Raw genomic sequence first — 19,470 nt, forward strand, 5'->3', positions numbered from 1 at the left:
ATTATAGGCTCTCATTGAAGACTGGGAACAGATACCACCCTTGTAAGCTTACACGGTGCTCGCTACGTAGGTTTCAGGCGGTGATAAACACTAATTGAGGGGCCAGACGGTATTGAAGCTCTGAAAGTCCAGCAAAAAGCACCCACAACGGCGGCATGAATGATTGTTTCCATTTTATGTTCGACACTTGTCGGATATGTCGGTTCTTTTTCTGTAAGGGATCGAGGTTGTGATAATGGTTTGTTGTGTACATAATTTGTGAAAAATAAAGGTATTATTTCTTAACATACCCAATTCTCAGCTACTGCTCAGTGGAGAATGGTAGCCGACGAAAGTCATGTCTCCCTAATTATTCTGAACGGTATAGAAGTACGTTGTCTTTGAACGTTACTTGGTAAGTTGAAAGGAATGCATTGTGGTAACGTTCACTCTCCATTACGTATGTGTTCTAGTCAAGTTCACTCACTAGTCTATATGCGATACTGACCACTGGGTTCATACTGATAACCGTGTGAATGGTCATTTCAAATGGTTCAAATGGCTCTGAGGACTATGGGACTTAACAGCTATGATCATCAGTCCCCTACAACTTAGAACTACTTAAACCTAACCAACCTAAGGACATCACACAACACCCAGGCATCACGAGGAAGAGATAATCCCTGACCCCGCCGGGAATCGAACCCGGGAACCCGGGTGTGGGAAGCGAGAACGCTACCGCACGACCACGAGCTGCGGACGAATGGTCATTTCTCTGTAGTGAGTAAGCCGTAGTATCTACGAAAGCCCAGTATCGGGAGATTTTCAGATCAGCCAGTCAGCAACGCACGACCCTTTTTACGATAGAGTTAGCGGGAACGACGAACCGCGAGCTTGCATTCTGCTTCGTGTACGAGTCTGGTGTGGAAGTCTGTTCGCATCGTTTGGTCAAGTTAAGTTACAGTAAGGTGCTGGGTCCTCATAATTATTCCGATCGATTCATCTTCGAATCAGACTGTAGTTTTTTGTAATGAGTTAATCTGCTCGCTCAGACATTGCTTCATCGTGCATGATGCGAGAATTCATGCGAGAATTTCGTGGCCTATCTACAGTGACGAGTAATTTCATTTAAGGAAAGCAATTCAGCTTGAAAACACAGCCGACTTGCTCACTTTATAAGAATATTAGAGGAATTTAGTATCGCACTTTTCGAGTTATGTCATGCAAAAATCCAATCGTTATCACAGTTCCATATCAACTTTCATTTCTTGGAGGTTTTTAGTAATTCCTTTGGGAAAAGAAATGTACAATCACTTCTTAAGTAACCGTGGTCGAAACGTTAATAGGAACCACCGTTTTCAAATTTAGTAGCTTGACTGCCATGAGCAGAAACGGCCCCCGTGTTGTATCGTTATTGCGAAGTTCATTCTCACGATGACGAACATCACGTTGAAATCAGAACAACTGACTTATCCATTGCACTCCGAGGATTGGATAAGACAAGAACTGTGTTTTCACATTATTGTTTTCCAGCTAATTAGGTATGTTTTAAGTCGCAGATCGCTGTGGCTGGTGCTTATGTTTTTATGACTACGTCGCACTCATGCACTTTTTCATTTATACATTTGAGTTACTTTGAGGTATTTTTTAGGACATTGTATCAGGACAGTTTTCAAAGACTTTATAATACTTTATTTATTTAGACAGGTGCGTGTTGTACTATCAAAAATTATCTCTGTGACTCCATCTTGCAGAAACCCAACATCCCATTTATGTTGCGTTTTCATGAGTAACTTGATGTCCTGTCAACTAACTTCCAGTTCAGATTAGTGTTGTCCGATGATCACTACTAGTTTGTGGCTTAATTTGAGAGCAAATTCGTTACACAAATACATGCATAAAAACCGGAGTTCATTTTATGAATAAGTACTTGTTATGAAGTGTGTAAAAGTAATGTGCTTCCCCTGAATATCAAACATTTGGAGAAACGTGTGAACAACGGACAGTAGAGAATGAGGCATAAGACGGTGGTTCGGTAAGTACTAATGTTAGGAATGAATACGGCATTTCTCCGAAATAAATTATTGATTGTTCAACACAGCTTTCTATTAATAATACACAGTTCTTCCAAAGTCCTTCATCAGTCTTTTAACCGTTCCAAAAATACCGTTCATCAAATCCTACGAGAATGTCACTGTTTTGACGATAATCTTTTCACCTAAGCAGAATATTTTACCTGCAAGTCTTTTCTTCGTATTAGAGAACAAGAAAAATTCGCAGCGATCGAGATGGTGCGTGTACGAGGACAAGAAAGAGTGGGATGTATTGATAGATGTGATACCTCTCCATATGAATGTGCTGGCGCGTTTTCATGGTGATAGAGCACATTCTACTCCACCAAAATGGGCAACGTTCCCTTAAAGACCTTGTCGAAATGGTTGAGTATCTCACAGCAGTATTGTACAGCGACTACAGTTCAGGGAAGTGCAGTTGTTACTGCAATTCCAATATAATTATTTAATTACGTTACCTTATTAGTAGGTTGTATGAGAACTGCCTATCAGTGTTTATAGCCCTGCGAATGTCATATCTACTTTTATTTGCGCAATGGTTTTATTTTATAGGCTGTAATCTATCTGAAAGAGTAATTATTAATGAAAGAATCTGTGTTATGCAATATCTCTTCTTGAGCACTAAATCCAACAGCCTTTGCGTCGAAATAAGTCTTCAGCTGTCTTCTACCACTGGATATCGGGAAATTTGTGGTAAGGTCTTATGGGAAGAAACTGCTGAGGTCATCGGTCCCTAAGCCTACACGCTACATAATATAACTTAAACTAACTTACGCTGTGTACAACATACACACCCATGCCAGAGGGAGGACTCGAACCTCCGACGTGGGGAGCCGCACAGACCATGACAAGGCGCCCCTAGACCACGCGGTTACCTCTTGCGGGTTCTACAATTGAAGTGATGGTTTCCAGAGCTTGTGAATAATGTGCTCTGTTTCACTAGGATGATGAGGACGAACTCTGATTGATGGTATCGTTCCTTTCATGAAGACGTATGTCTAAATTATCTTTGCAATAATTTTTCTGGGAAGATGATCGAATTATATAAAAAGGCGACAATAGCCTCTTTTTTCAGTTGTAAATAATTATTTTTCACCTTGCTTCTTGACACCAACTGTTAACGTACAACCTTGATCAATCATGTTAGACACTTGAAATGACTTCTGTATTTGTTTCAATATTCTGCTTGTGGAATTACGTCTTCCTTGCACCTCCCACATCGTATCCTTAATGAGTGTCAGTTAGACCGTCAGTGACAGTGCATCTCGAGATCCTGCTGCTAATAAGACGTTTGTTATATTCTTTTACGAGCTTCAAACAGGAGCGCCTTATTTTCAGTTATCTGTGTAGTTACTAGATTATTTTTTGTAATTTCTTGCGTGTTTGTGTGCTTACTTGGCACAAAGTTTTATTTTAATAACAGTGTAGCGTGCAGTACCGCCGCTTGTATCGACCCTTGTATCGTACAGGCTTTTGTTTTTTTGGTTAATGTAGCTGAGTGTCGGATAGACCGTCAGTGAGAGAGCACCGCGAGTTCTGCTGCTAATAAGCCATGTGCACTGTTCGGTAGTTACATATTTTTCCGAATTTCAAACAGGAGCGACTTCAGTAATGGATAAGAACTGCGATTGCTGTGTACAGGTGCGAGCTGAGTTGGTGACCCTTCGCTCACAGCTCCAGGTGGTTTTGGCTACCGTCACCCAGCTTGAGGCTGCCGTCAAGGGTCATCACTGTGGAGCGTCGGACGCGGTAGATGCGAGGGACGTCGAGCACATCCTACTTGTCCCCCGATCAGTCCACTGATGTCGCCGCCCCATGTACTGCCTGAACTGAGGTTGACCCCTCACCCGTGGTGGGAGATCATTCCAGTCTGGCATGGAGCGAAAGTCTTTCCGAGGGGTCGATCGAAGGGACTCCCTGGATCGTTTGACGAACAGGTTTCAGGCGTTATCTGTGGCTGACGAAGTCTTTAAGCCCGATGCAGTCGTCCACCCTGTTCCAGAGGCAATTTCTAGGCCAGAAAGGTCTGGGCATTCACAGAGAGTGGGTTTGGTGGTAGCTGGGAGCTCCATCGTTAGGCGCGTAATGGGGCCCCTTAGGGACATGTCTGCTAAGGAGGGGAAGGAAGCCTGTGCCCTCCGTGTGTGTACCGGAAGGAGTCATTCCGGATGTGGAAAGGGGTTTCCCGATGCCATGAAGAGTACACAGTGCAGCCAACTGCAGGTGATAGCTTACGTCGGTACCAAGGGCGTATGTCGCTATGGATCGGAGGAGATTCTCTGTTCTCTGGTGGTTAGCGAAAATGGTAAGGACTGCCAGTTTTGATTGCGAGATTAAGGTGGAGCTCACCATCTGCAGCATCGTCGATAGAACCGACTGCGATCCTTTGGTACAGAGCTGAGTGAAGGGTCTGAATCAGAGGCTCAGGAGGTTCTGTGACCGTGTAGGCTACAGATACCTTGTCTTGCACCATAGGATGGTGGGTTTCCGGATTCCGATTAGTAGGTCAGGGGTCCACTACACACACAAAGCGGCTACACGGGTAACGGGGGCTGTGTGGAAAAGACTGGGCGGCTGTTTAGATTAGGAGGGCACGGGAAACCACAGAAAGGACGTCCGTCTAAAAGGGGACAGGTAAAACACAGTAAGGTAGGTGTAGAAACGATCGGTATTGCAGTTGTAAATTGAAGAAGCTGTGTTGGGAAAGAACCAGAGCTCCAAGCCCTAATAGAAAGCACTGAAGCCCAAATAGTTACAGGTACGGAAAACTGGATAAACCGCAAATAAGTTCAGCCGAAATTTTTTCAAACTACCTAACAGTGTTCAGAAAAGAAAAATTAAATACAGTTATTGACTGAGTATTTATTGCTGTCAGAAGTAGTTCACCTTGTAGTGAAATCGAAGTTGATAGTTCCTGCAAAATAATATGGGTAGGGATTATACTTGACAATGGGACTAAACTATTAATTGGGTCGTTTTACCGACCCCCCGACTCAGAGATATACACTCCTGGAAATGGAAAAAAGAACACATTGACACCGGTGTGTCAGACCCACCATACTTGCTCCGGACACTGCGAGAGGGCTGTAAAAGCAATGATCACACGCACGGCACAGCGGACACACCAGTAACCGCGGTGTTGGCCGTCGAATGGCGCTAGCTGCGCAGCATTTGTGCACCGCCGCCGTCAGTGTCAGCCAGTTTGCCGTGGCATACGGAGCTCCATCGCAGTCTTTAACACTGGTAGCATGCCGCGACAGCGTGGACGTGAACCGTATGTGCAGTTGACGGACTTTGAGCGAGGGCGTTTAGTGGGCATGCGGGAGGCCGGGTGGACGTACCGCCGAATTGCTCAACACGTGGGGCGTGAGGTCTCCACAGTACATCGATGTTGTCGCCAGTGGTCGGCGGAAGGTGCACGTGCCCGTCGACCTGGGACCGGACCGCAGCGACGCACGGATGCACGCCAAGACCGTAGGATCCTACGCAGTGCCGTAGGGGACCGCACCGCCACTTCCCAGCAAATTAGGGACACTATTGCTCCTGGGGTATCGGCGAGGGCCATTCGCAACCGTCTCCATGAAGCTGGGCTACGGTCCCGCACACCGTTAGGCCGTCTTCCGCTCACGCCCCAACATCGTGCAGCCCGCCTCCAGTGGTGTCGCGACAGGCGTGAATGGAGGGACGAATGGAGACGTGTCGTCTTCAGCGATGAGAGTCGCTTCTGCCTTGGTGCCAATGATGGTCGTATGCGTGTTTGGCGACGTGCAGGTGAGCGCTACAATCAGGACTGCATACGACCGAGGCACACAGGGCCAACACCCGGCATCATGGTGTGGGGAGCGATCTCCTACACTGGCCGTACACCACTGGTGATCGTCGAGGGGACACTGAATAGTGCACGGTACATCCAAACCGTCATCGAACCCATCGTTCTACCATTCCTAGACCGGCAAGGGAACTTGCTGTTCCAACAGGACAATGCACGTCCGCATGTATCCCGTGCCACCCAACGTGCTCTAGAAGGTGTAAGTCAACTACCCTGGCCAGCAAGATCTCCGGATCTGTCCCCCATTGAGCATGTTTGGGACTGGATGAAGCGTCGTCTCACGCGGTCTGCACGTCCAGCACGAACGCTGGTCCAACTGAGGCGCCAGGTGGAAATGGCATGGCAAGCCGTTCCACAGGACTACATCCAGCATCTCTACGATCGTCTCCATGGGAGAATAGCAGCCTGCATTGCTGCGAAAGGTGGATATACACTGTACTAGTGCCGACATTGTGCATGCTCTGTTGCCTGTGTCTATGTGCCTGTGGTTCTGTCAGTGTGATCATGTGATGTATCTGACCACAGGAATGTGTCAATAAAGTTTCCCCTTCCTGGGACAATGAATTCACGGTGTTCTTATTTCAATTTCCAGGAGTGTAGTTGCTGAACGTTTCAAAGAAAACTTGAGTCTCATTTCAGATAGGTACCCCACACATACAATTATGGTCGGTGGTGACACCAATCAACCCTCGATATGCTGGAAAAGTTATACGTTTAAAGTCGGCGGCAGGCATAAAACGTCATCCGAAACTGTACTGAATCCTCTCACAGAAAATTATTTTGAACAATTAGTCCATAAGCCCACTCTAAGCGTAAATGATTGCGAAAGCGTATCTGACCTCTTAGCAACAAATAATACTGAACAAATAGTGAGTATTGTCACGAATACAGGGATTAGAGAGCACAAGGCAGTTGCTAATAGGCTGAATACCGTAAGACTCACAACCATCAGAAAGGAACGCAAAGTGCATCTATTTAAAAAGGTGATAAAAATGCTCTTAACGCCTCTTAAGAGACGGTCTCCACTTCTTCCGATCTGATCATGTAAGCGTAGAAAAAATGCCAATTATATCAAACAGGTAGTATCGACAGCAATTGAGAGATATATACCACATAAATTAACGAGTAATGATACTGGTCCCCCATGGTACACGAAACGGATCAGATCGCTATTGCGGAAGCAACGAAAAACGTAGCAAAATTTAAAAGATCGCAAAATCCACAAGATTCGCACAGTTTTGCAGAAGTTCAAAATATAGCGCGTACGTCAAAGCGAGATGCTTTTAATAATTTCCAAAACGAAACTGTCTCGGAATCTGGCAGAAAACCCAAAGGGATTCTGGTCATACATAAAACACACCAGCGGAAAGACGCAAATAATACCTTCACTGAGCAATAACAACGGTGAAGTCACGGATGACAGTGGCACTAAAATAGAATTATTAAACACGGTTTTCCGAAATTCCTTCACCAAAGAAGACGAATTAAATATTCCTGAATTCCAATCAAGAACAACTACCAAGATGAGAAACACAGAAGTAGATATCCTCGGTGTAGCAAAGCAGCTTAAATCACTCAATAAAGGGAAGGCTACGGGCTAGATTGTATGCCACTCAGGTTCCTTTCAGAGTACGCTTATAAATAGCTCTATATTTAACAATTATAAACAACCGCTCGCTCACAGAAAGATCAGCACCTAAATACTGGAAAATGGCTCAACTCACACCAATATCCGAAAAGTGAAATAGGACTAATCCGCTGAATTACAGGCCCGTATCACTAACGTCGAGTTGCATTAGGGTTTGGGAACACACTGTGTTCGAATATTATGAATTTCCTCTAAGAAAACGATTTATTGACAGACAGTCAGCCTGGAAAATATCGTTCTTGTGAAACACAACTAGCTCTTTATAAACATGAGCTAATGAGAGCTTTCGACAGAGGATGTCAAATTGATTCCATATTTTTAGATTTCGAGAAGGCTTTCGACACCGTTCGTTACAAGCGTCTTCTAACCAAGCTGCGTGCCTAAGGAATATCGCCTAAGTTGTGCTACTGGATTCGAGATTTCTTGTCACACAGGTCACAGTTTGTATTAATAGACAGAAAGTCATCAAGTAAAACAGAAGTTAATATCCGGCGTTCCCCAGGGAAGTGTTATAGGCTGTTCCTGATCTGTATTAACGACATAGGAGACAATCTGTGAAGCCCTCTTAGATTGTTTGCAGAAGATGTTGTGATTTACCGTCTTTTAAAGTCTTCAGATGACGAAAACGAAATAAAAAATGATTTAGCTAGGGTATCTGTACGCTGCGAAAAGTGGTAATTGACCCTGAATAAGGAAAAGTGTGAAGTTATTCACATGAGTACTAAAAGAAATCCGCTGCATTTCGATTACGCAATAAGTCACACGAATCTGTAGGCTGCAAGTTCAACTTAATACTTAGGGATTACAATTACAAATAACCTAAATTGGAACGATCTCATGGATAATGTTGTGGTTAGAGCAAACCACAGATGGCGATTCATTGGCAGAACACTATGAGGTGCAACAGGTCTACTGCAGAGACTGACTACACCACGCATGTCCGCCCTATTCTGGAGTATTGCTTTGCGCTGTGTGATCCGCATCAGGTGGGACTGACGATGACATCGAAAAAGTTCAAAGAACGGGAGATAGTGCCACAGACATGACACGTGAATTGGAGTGGCAATCATTAAATCAAAGGCATTTTTCGTTGCGGTAGCATCTTCTCATGAAATTTCAATCACCAGTTTTCTCCTCTTATTGCGAAAACATTGTGTTGGCACCAACCTACACAGGGAGAAATGATCATCACGATAAAATAAGATAAGTAAGGTCTCGCACAGAGCTGGCCGCTGTGGCCGAGCGGTTCTAGGCGCTTCAGTCTGGAACCGCGCAACCGCTACGGTCGCAGGTTCGAATCCTGCCTCGGGCATGGATGTGTATGATGTCCTTAGGTTAGTTAGGTTTAAATAGTTCTATATTCTAGGGGACTGATGAACTCAGATGTTAAGTCCCATAGTGCTCCTATCCATTCGAACCATTCATTCTCGCACAGAAAAATTTAAGTGCTCGTTTCTCCCGCACGCCGTTCGAGTATGAACGGTAGAAGGGTTTTGAAGATGGTTCATTTATCCTCTGCCAGACACTTTATTATGAATAGCAGAGTAATCACGGAGATGTATATAAATGTTAATTGAAACAGTTCCCTGCACGCCCTACGACGGCTGTCCGACTCACAGTCATATGGCATCCTTCCAACTGGAGCCCTTTATCTGCATTTCATGCTCTGACTGCACGAACAGAATGCAGGGTTTGGCAGCAAGAAAACATGTAGCTTTCACGTGATCGTCAGAGGAGTGCAATAGTCTTCTGAATAATTCCTTTCATTTGGGGTACCTTTAGAATCAAACAGTAACATCAAGCGAACACTGTTTTCATCGGAACATTCAGATAATGATTTACAAGTGAAGAACTTTAATCATCTGTTACTTAATAAAAGTATGAGGTGACACCTGATATTTCTAAGAATATGGTCATCTTCCTCGCTTTTACTTTTTATGAGAAGTATATGAGTCAAACATTTTTGTATCACAATCACAATACCTTCCCCGGGTATGGAATTGTTTTAGCCTTGCAGCATCTAGAGCTCGAAACTTTACCCATAAACTTACAAAATATATAAAACTACAATTGAGCGCGGCATTTGAATATTAAATTGAAGTGTTCTGGAGCCACAGCCGCAAGAATTAAGAGAGATAACTAATAAATACTTACTAAAAAGACTAAAATGCCTTTGGCCTAAAACAATTCAAATAAATCCACAAATTATTTTTACTCAAAACAAGGAAAATAATTTGTCCATTACTAATAACCAAGTTCTCAGGGTGTTTAAATAGTATTTGCTATGGGACAAATAGAACTGGTAGGATTAGCGAGAACAATGTGGCGTACTTTTTCAATGATTTATTATGTAAGCACATCTTCAGAAGCTTATGCACGATCCTTATCAGAAGCCGATGTTCAGCCACCTTTGATTTAATCGAAGCAATGTCTATGTAATCTTGATCATGTTGTGCACCATAGCTGACAAATTTTAATGATTAATGAAAAGCACCTCACCTGTATGACTACACATGACCAGTTTTATTCACAGAACATCTTCAAGTTGCCTAGTTTCGCTAAACTCATCATATACTTGGAATGGTTGTCGTATGTAACGTTAAACAGCAAATCCAGAAACAATGATCACAAACGTTCTACCGAACGCCTTGCGGAAGTATGCGTACAGTAAACCATCAATATTTTAAGTGATGTCACTGGTGTCAGAAGGTCACCATAAACAGCATCCAGTTTGCAGCTGGAAATTGGAAATTTGTCGTAAGGTCTTATGAGACTAAACAGCTGACGTTATCGGTCGCTAAGCTTACGCGCTACATAAGCTAACTTAAACTAACTCACGCTGAGGACAACACATACACCCATGCCCGAAGGAGGACTCGAACCACCGACGGGGGGAGCCGCGTGGACGGTGACAAGTCGCCTCAGACCGTGCGGCTAAACCGCGCGACCATAAATTAATGTAGTGCCGGTAAATGAGTAGGTAATACATGAATTTCTAGTGATTTTCTTTGCTTCTATGACAAAGAAACAACCGAATGTGGAAGACCTACTCAGTTTAACGGGAATTTGGAAAATTACAAGAAAAACAATTTATCTTATTTAACTTATTTATGACTACACACTAAATGTCTTAAATAATAATAGTAGCGGAAAGAATTAAGAAGAAAAGCAATATTTAATTTCTGATTATATTACGAGAACTAAAATAATGTTACAAACTGTATGTGATCTACTACAAAATGGTTGCCTGATTCAAGAAATGTGTACTTTCTAAAATTGTTAAACAGAATTAAACTGATGGAAAAGGGAAGTAAATACACTGATGACCCAAAACATTATGACCATTGTCCAACCCGAATCTAAATGTCTCCTGGTGGTGTTGCGGGCAGGGGGATGCGTAAGGAAAGGTTGTAAGTGGAAGAGAGACGAATCGGCAGTCATTATAGCGAAGATATGGGACGCAAAATCGGAAATTCGTTGATTTAAGCGGTTTTGACAAAGGGCAGATGGTTGTGGCGATGTAGCTTGAAACTAGAATCTCTGAAACGGTGAAGCTGCTCCGCTGTTTGCGTACTACGATCGTGAGAATCTTTGGAAAGTTGTTGAAGGATGTTGAAATAACGCGTAGGGCGTATGGTATTGGATGTCCACTTCTCGTCACAAAACGCACCTGACGGAGAGGATCGGCTGCTGTGTAATCCAGGACAGGCAGAAATCTGTGGCAGATCTGCAGTACTGAATCAAGCACAAGTGTTTCGGAGCACACCGTTCAAAGGCCATTGATGCAGATGGAGATCCACGTCACAGGACCCCTACGTGTTCCTGTGTTGACCGAACGATATCGCCAGTTGCGACTGAAGTGGGCACGGCATTCTTGAGTTTTCACCGTGAACCAAAAGAAGCGTGTTGGCTGCCGCTTGAATCGCTTTTCTTGTTACACCAGGTCGATGGTTGGTTCTTACGAGCCATTATCCAGGCGAATGGCTGCTTGAAAAGTCCACCGCACCACAGATGCAGGCCGGTGAGAGTAGAATTATGCCATCGAGTAAACTGAGTTGGGCTTCTGTGGGACCTACGTTACTACTCGAAGACAACAGTGACCAATGTGAACATTATTGCTACCCACCTGCATCCTTTCATGGTTGAAGGGTGATGGCGATGATGTCTCCAACAGGTTAAAGCTCCCCGGCATAAGGCCAGAACCGTGATGCAGTAGTTTCAGGAACATATAGTGAACTCACATTGATGTCCTAGCCAACAAGTGGCCCTGATCTGTATCCGCTGGAACATATATCGGGCGCCAGCTGTGTGCCCACAAACCACCGCCCCACAATTTGAGGGAATTTAGTGAGCTGTGAGTAGACGTCTGGTCCTCTATCAAGGGCTTATAGAGTCCATGCCAACAGGATCACTGCTGTACTGCGTTAGAAAAGTGGACCAATATGTTCTTAAACAGGTGGTCATTACGTTTTGGCTCATCGCTGTAATTTGTAATTTGCAGGAATGTAACTTTTGTAATATTTGTGCAAACAATAATGTCAGCTGCCTTCCAATGTCGGCCTGTTTGGATAGGCGTGGCTCATGACGTGCAACACCCGCTCCAAATGGTTCAAATTCAAATGGTTCAAATGGCTATAAGCACTATGGGAAACCTGAGGTCATCAGTCCCCTAGACTTAGAACTACACTCCTGGAAATGGAAAAAAGAACACATTGACACCGGTGTGTCAGACCCACCATACTTGCTCCGGACACTGCGAGAGGGCTGTACAAGCAATGATCACACGCACGGCACAGCGGACACACCAGGAACCGCAGTGTTGGCCGTCGAATGGCGCTAGCTGCGCAGCATTTGTGCACCGCCGCCGTCAGTGTCAGCCAGTTTGCCGTGGCATACGGAGCTCCATCGCAGTCTTTAACACTGGTAGCATGCCGCGACAGCGTGGACGTGAACCGTATGTGCAGTTGACGGACTTTGAGCGAGGGCGTATAGTGGGCATGCGGGAGGCCGGGTGGACGTACCGCCGAATTGCTCAACACGTGGGGCGTGAGGTCTCCACAGTACATCGATGTTGTCGCCAGTGGTCGGCGGAAGGTGCACGTGCCCGTGGACCTGGGACCGGACCGCAGCGACGCACGGATGCACGCCAGACCGTAAGATCCTACGCAGTGCCGTAGGGGACCGCACCGCCACTTCCCAGCAAATTAGGGACACTGTTGCTCCTGGGGTATCGGCGAGGACCATTCGCAACCGTCTCCATGAAGCTGGGCTACGGTCCCGCACACCGTTAGGCCGTCTTCCGCTCACGCCCCAACATCGTGCAGCCCGCCTCCAGTGGTGTCGCGACAGGCGTGAATGGAGGGACGAATGGAGACGTGTCGTCTTCAGCGATGAGAGTCGCTTCTGCCTTGGTGCCAATGATGGTCGTATGCGTGTTTGGCGCCGTGCAGGTGAGCGCCACAATCAGGACTGCATACGACCGAGGCACACAGGGCCAACACCCGGTATCATGGTGTGGGGAGCGATCTCCTACACTGGCCGTACACCACTGGTGATCGTCAAGGGGACACTGAATAGTGCACGGTACATCCAAACCGTCATCGAACCCATCGTTCTGCCATCCCTAGACCGGCAAGGGAACTTGCTGTTCCAACAGGACAATGCACGTCCGCATGTATCCCGTGCCACCCAACGTGCTCTAGAAGGTGTAAGTCAACTACCCTGGCCAGCAAGATCTCCGGATCTGTCCCCCATTGAGCATGTTTGGGACTGGATGATGCGTCGTCTCACGCGGTCTGCACGTCCAGCACGAACGCTGGTCCAACTGAGGCGCCAGGTGGAAATGGCATGGCAAGCCGTTCCACAGGACTACATCCAGCATCTCTACGATCGTCTCCATGGGAGAATAGCAGCCTGCATTGCTGCGAAAGGTGGATATACACTGTACTAGTGCCGACATTGTGCATGCTCTGTTGCCTGTGTCTATGTGCCTGTGGTTCTGTCAGTGTGATCATGTGATGTATCTGACCCCAGGAATGTATCAATAAAGTTTCCCCTTCCTGGGACAATGAATTCACGGTGTTCTTATTTCAATTTCCAGGAGTGTACTTAAACCTAACTAACCTAACATCACACACATCCATGTCCGAGGCAGGATTCGAACCTGCGACCGTAGCAGCAGCGCGGTTCCAGACTGGAGAACCTAGAACCTCTCGGTCACAGCGGACGGAACAACACCACCTCCCCCTTACCCCCGCCCCCCCTCCCAACTGTCCGAATGCTTATGTAAGGGTGTGTGCAGGAGGGAGGGTTTATGTGTTGTGTTACTGAAGTAACTATACATCATACAACGCGTGCATTACACAACAAATTTTATAATCTTACAAGACGCTTCATGTTCAGTGATGTAAAAGAAAAAGAACTATTCCTTTCTTTATTTCGCTCTCTGAGGGTGGGCTATATTCTTCTTCAACTAGGTTCAATCTATCTCTATACAAAATTTAATCAACTCAGTTCAGCAGTTTAGTTGTGAGTACGTTACAGACAGGGTTACTTTCACATGTATAATACTGAAGTTGGGTCGTGAAACCTGTTTGTCACAGACTATTATCCAGCACCTGTTGTATGTACGTGACGGGTACAGGAAAATTTAAGATAAAATGGATGTTTAAAAATTGTTGTTAAATTATAAGGAGTACTCACAGATTCTTGTCAAAATTACAAACAAATTGTCAGAAATATAATATTTCTAAATAATGATTAGTCTTGCAGATGTAGATGCAAGAAATGTCAAAGGCGTACACGATAGAAAAAATCTTGAGCCGGCTGCTGTGGCCGAGCGGTTCTAGGCGTTTCACTCTGGAACCGCGCTGCTGCTACGGTCGCAGGTTCTAATCCTGACTCGGGCATGGATGTATGTGATGTCCTTAGGTTAGTTAGGTTTAATTATTTCTAAGTCTAGGGGCCTGATGACCTCAGATGTTAAGTCCCATAGTGCTTAGAGCCATTTGAACCACTTGATAAAACATTGTAAGACCAACGAAAGCAATCCACAGACATTTGCTACGTATTTTAGAGATGAAGTGCATCTTTTATATGAAACTGAAGATACCGTTATTACTTTACGTAACGAAGTTAGCGATGTTTCATAGCCACGTGAAGGCAGCGGTAGGATATGCTGGAGATAGCTGGCCCTGTCTATCACGGGCTGGCCGTGCGTGTGTGGCGAGCAGTGCGTCTCTCTTGCTGTTACCAACGCTGGATGTTCGACTCGTACACCCACCAGGAAGTACACTGCTGGCCACCGTAAATGCAACACCAAGAAAGACAAGAGGTAGCACAACAAAATTTATTTTGTAGATAACATGTTGACCGAGTATCAAATGATTACGTTTACAGACGTCTGTGACATGTGGTTCCTGCCAGAATCAGTAGCCAGAGTAGCCGCCATTGTTGGAGATCACCGTTGCCACACGTCTCGGCATTGAGTCAGAGAGACGTTGGATGTGTTCCTGGCGTACAGCAGCCCAAGCAGCTTCCACACGTTGCCAAAGATCATCTGGTGTGGCAGCTGGGGATGTAATCTGGGTCACTCGTTGAGCAACCATGGACCACATGTTTTCTATCGGCGAAAGATCCGGAGAGCGAGCAGGCCAGGGAAGCAAGTCAATCTGGTTATTGACGAAGAACCTTTGGACAATGCGTGCCACGTGTGGTCGCGCATTATCCTGTTTAAATATGGCTGTGGCCGAGCCCTGAAGGTAAGGAAGGACAACTGGCTCCAGCACCTCGGATATGTAGCGCCGGCCATTTAAAGTACCGGCAATGCGTACTAGAGGCGTGCGAGAGTAATATCCAATACCGCCCCATACCATAATACCCGGTGCAAGACCAGTGTGGCGCTGCACAATGCAGCTGTCCAGCATCCTCTCTCCACGGTGTCTCCACACTCGAATCCGACCATCGTGGTGCTGCAGACAGAAGCGTGCCTCGTCAGTAAAGACAACGTCATTCCATTCTGCCGTCCACATCCGTCTGTCATCACACCATTGGCAACGGAGACGTCTGTGGTTCTGCGTCAATGGTAGACGAAGCAATGGACGTCTTGCGGACAGACCACTCTGCTGTAAACGGCGTCGAATGGTAGGCGCAGACACTGGATGATGCGTTACAGACGCAATATGCTGTGCTATGGTTCGGGATGTCACTGAGCGATCCGTCACTGCCATGCGCACAATTTGCCTATCAGCACGTGCAGTGGTGCACCGAGGTGAATGCAATCGACCACGTCGGTCCGTCGTACCCTCCTGCATCCAACGGTCACATATCAGCATTACAGTTGTTTGGTTTCGTCCAACACGACTAGCGATTTCTCTGTATGATAATCCACAATCTCGGTAAGCCACTATCCTTCCTCTGTCGAACTCGGATACTTGATCAAACGATGTTCGCTGTTGTCTACGAGGCATAACTGATCGTCTTGTGAAACAACCACAAGGTAAACACACGTGCCGAACGTACACTCGTCGAAATCGCCAAGCCTTAAATGGCGCTATGAGGTGGCGCCACAGGCGCGCGTGATGTGCGTCTGCCCTGAAATTCTAATCAGTTGCATATCTTATCGCTGCAAACCCATGGTGTAAATTTCACTTGATTCGGATGCTTCCTTCAGGGTGTTGCATTTACGGTGGCCAGCAGTGTATAATATAGGATCTCATTCGATGTACCTATTTGAAATGAGCATCTCGAACTGAAAAACAAAACAAAAAAATAGAAAATTTTAGTCTTGACACAAAGGTAGTACTAGACTTGGGAGCCAGTCTATTAGAATAATATTACACTACTGTGCTACACCACGATGATGACGTGCTACAGACGCAAAATTTAACCGACAGGAAGAAGATACTGTGATATGCAAATGATTAGCTTTCCAAAGCATTCACACAAGGTTGGTGCCGGTGGCGACACCTACAACGTGCTGACATGAGGAAAGTTTCCAACCGATTTCTCATACACAAACAGCAGTTGTCCGGCGTTGCCCGATGAAACGTTGTTGTGATGCTTCCTGTAAGGAGGAGAAATGCATACCATCACGTTACCGGCTGTGATAAAGGTCGGATTGTAGCCTATCGCGATTGCGGTTTATCGTATCGCGACAGTGCTGCTCGCGTTGGTCGAGCACCAATGCCTGTTATCAGAGTATGGAATCGGTGGGTTCAGGAGGATAATACGGAACGCCGTGCTGAATCCCAATGGTCTCGTGTCACTAGCAGTCGAGATGACAGGCATCTTATCCGCATGGCTGCAACGGATCGTGCAACCACGTCCCGAGTCAACAAATGGGGACGTTTGCAAGACAACAACGATCTGCACGAACAGTTCGACGCCGTTTGCAGCAGCATGGACTATCAGCTCCGAGACCATGGCTGCGGTTATCCTTGACGCATCACAAGCAGGAGCGCCTGCGAGGGTGTATTCAAGGACGAACCTGGGTGCACGAATGGCAAAACGTAATTTATTCGGATGAATCCAGGTTCTGTTTACAGCATCATGATGGTCCCATTCGTGTTTGGCAACATCTCGGTGAACGCACTCTGGAAGCGTGTATTCGTTATCGCCATACTGGAGTATCACCTGGCGTGATGGTATGGGGTGCCATTGGTTACATGTCTCAGTCATCTCTTGTTCGTGTTGACGGCACTGTGAACACTGGACGTTACATTTCAGATATGTTACGACCCGTGGGTCCACCCTTCATTCGATCCCTGCGAAACCCTACATTTCAGCAGGATAATGCGCGACCCCATGTTGCAGGTCCTGTACGGGCCTTTCTGGATACAGAAAATGTTCGACTGCTGCCCTGGCCAGCACATTTTCCAGAGCTCTCACCAACTGAAAACGTCTGGTCAATGATGGCCGAGCAACTGGCTCGTCACTATACGCCAGTCACTACTCTTGATGAACTGTGGTATCGTGTTGATGCATGGGCAGCTGTACCTGTACGCGCCATCCAAGCTCTGTTTGACTCAATGTCCAGGCGTATCAAGATCTTTATTACGGCCAGAGGTCGTTGTTCTGGGTACTGATTTCTCAGGATCTATGCACTCAAATTGCGTGAAAATATAATCACATGACAGTTCTAGTATAATATATTTGTCCAGTGAATACCCGTAGCAATTTTAATGGCGAGTAGTGTATATGTGTTTGACATTGTGTCAGTCGTTGAGGGCGATCTAAAAGTTAATATTGATCTTGAAGAATCAGGGTCCCCAAGATCGTTAGCAATTCATTTTATTGCCACTACTAGTTTCGACAGATCTACGCTGTCACCATCGGATGATTCATGGAACGTTTAGGTAACTAACTGTATTTTTAGTAAATTTTCAAACATCCATTTCACCTCAAATTTTCCTGTATTCATGGTGTCTTCGCAAGAGTGCTAGATAATGGTCGTCGACTGAAACTTGCCGCAGAATAAAGAATAAACGAAAAGCAGCTAACTTCACTGCATGACGTCATTTCTACAAAAAGTTTTCGTGTTTAAGCGTCGCCTAGCAGGCGGCGACACGCAGTGATAACATCCACTTGGTTTGCTAACGATCTCTGGCATCAAAGCCTTATCGACGTATTGAATGGCTCCCGTAGGGGCTGCGCGAGTGGAGCCCTGCACGCCACTGCACGCTCAGGTCCCAGGGCGGGCGGTTCCTCGGTGTTCCGCCGCCGTCGTGCGACCCATTGTTCGCGACTTATCCCGTCGTTCGATGGCCCTCGGGGCGGACGCGTCTGCCTTCAGAGGCGCTGAGCCGCTCTCTGGCAACGCCCTGCTCAACTGCCTCGCTGCTCCCTGCTGCAAGGCAGAGGAAACGGCGCCCGACCGATTACTCGGACGACACAGCGACTCACTACGCGGCGGTGCTGCTGAAGGCCGTTACTACCCACTTAACGACATGCTGTTACAGTTTAGACCCGTATATGTTACAGACGTATGCCAACGTATTTACCAGCAGAAGTCTCTCTCATTTCTAGCGTTTGTCCCATCGAGTTGCACCGGTTCCCTGCATATTTCGCATTTACTGCTGAGCCGATAGTCTGACTGAAGTGTGCACTTCGAATGGACATCCGAATTGTGATTATATAGGTTTTTTCACCTCCAATTCGGTTCAATTGGCTCTGAGCACTATGGGACTTAACATCTGAGGTCATCAGTCCCCTAGAACTACTTAAACCTAACTAACCTAAGGACATCACACACATCCATGCCCGAGGCAGGATTCGAACCTGCGACCCCGTTCCAGACTGTAGCGCGTAGAACCGCTCGGCCACCCCGGCTGGCGTGGGTGTGTTACTGTAAAAAGTTCAGTGATAGGGTTGTTCTTATTAGAATCAACTGCAAACCAACACCATCAACGATAGTTCAGGTACTTATGCCGACGTCACAAGATGAAGATAAATAGATACAGAAAGTATATGAGGATGTTCAAAGGGCAATGCAGTACATAAAGGAGGATGAAAATCTAATAGTCGTGGGGGACTGGAATGCAGTTGTAGAGGGAGGAGTAGAAGGTTGCAGGAGAATGTGTGCTTGGGACAAGGAACGAGAGTGGAGAAAGACTAATTGAGTACTGTAACAAGTTTCAGCTGGTAATAGCGAATATGTGTTCAAGCATCAGAAGAGGAGGAGGAGGAATACTTGGAAAAGGTCGGGTGATAGAAGAAGAGTTCAGTTAGATTACATCATTGTCAGACAGAGGTTTCGAAATCAGATAATGGCTTATAATTCGTATCCAGGAGTGTATATAGACTCAGAACACAATATAGTACAGATGAAGAGTAGGCTGAAGTTTAAGACATTAGTCAGGAAGAATCAATACGCAAAGAAATGGGATACAGAAGTACTAAGGAATGACGAGATACGCTTGAAGTTCTCTAAGGCTATAGATACA

This window comes from Schistocerca americana, chromosome 6, assembly GCF_021461395.2.
Source record: "Schistocerca americana isolate TAMUIC-IGC-003095 chromosome 6, iqSchAmer2.1, whole genome shotgun sequence".
In the NCBI taxonomy this organism is placed as follows: domain Eukaryota; kingdom Metazoa; phylum Arthropoda; class Insecta; order Orthoptera; family Acrididae; genus Schistocerca; species Schistocerca americana.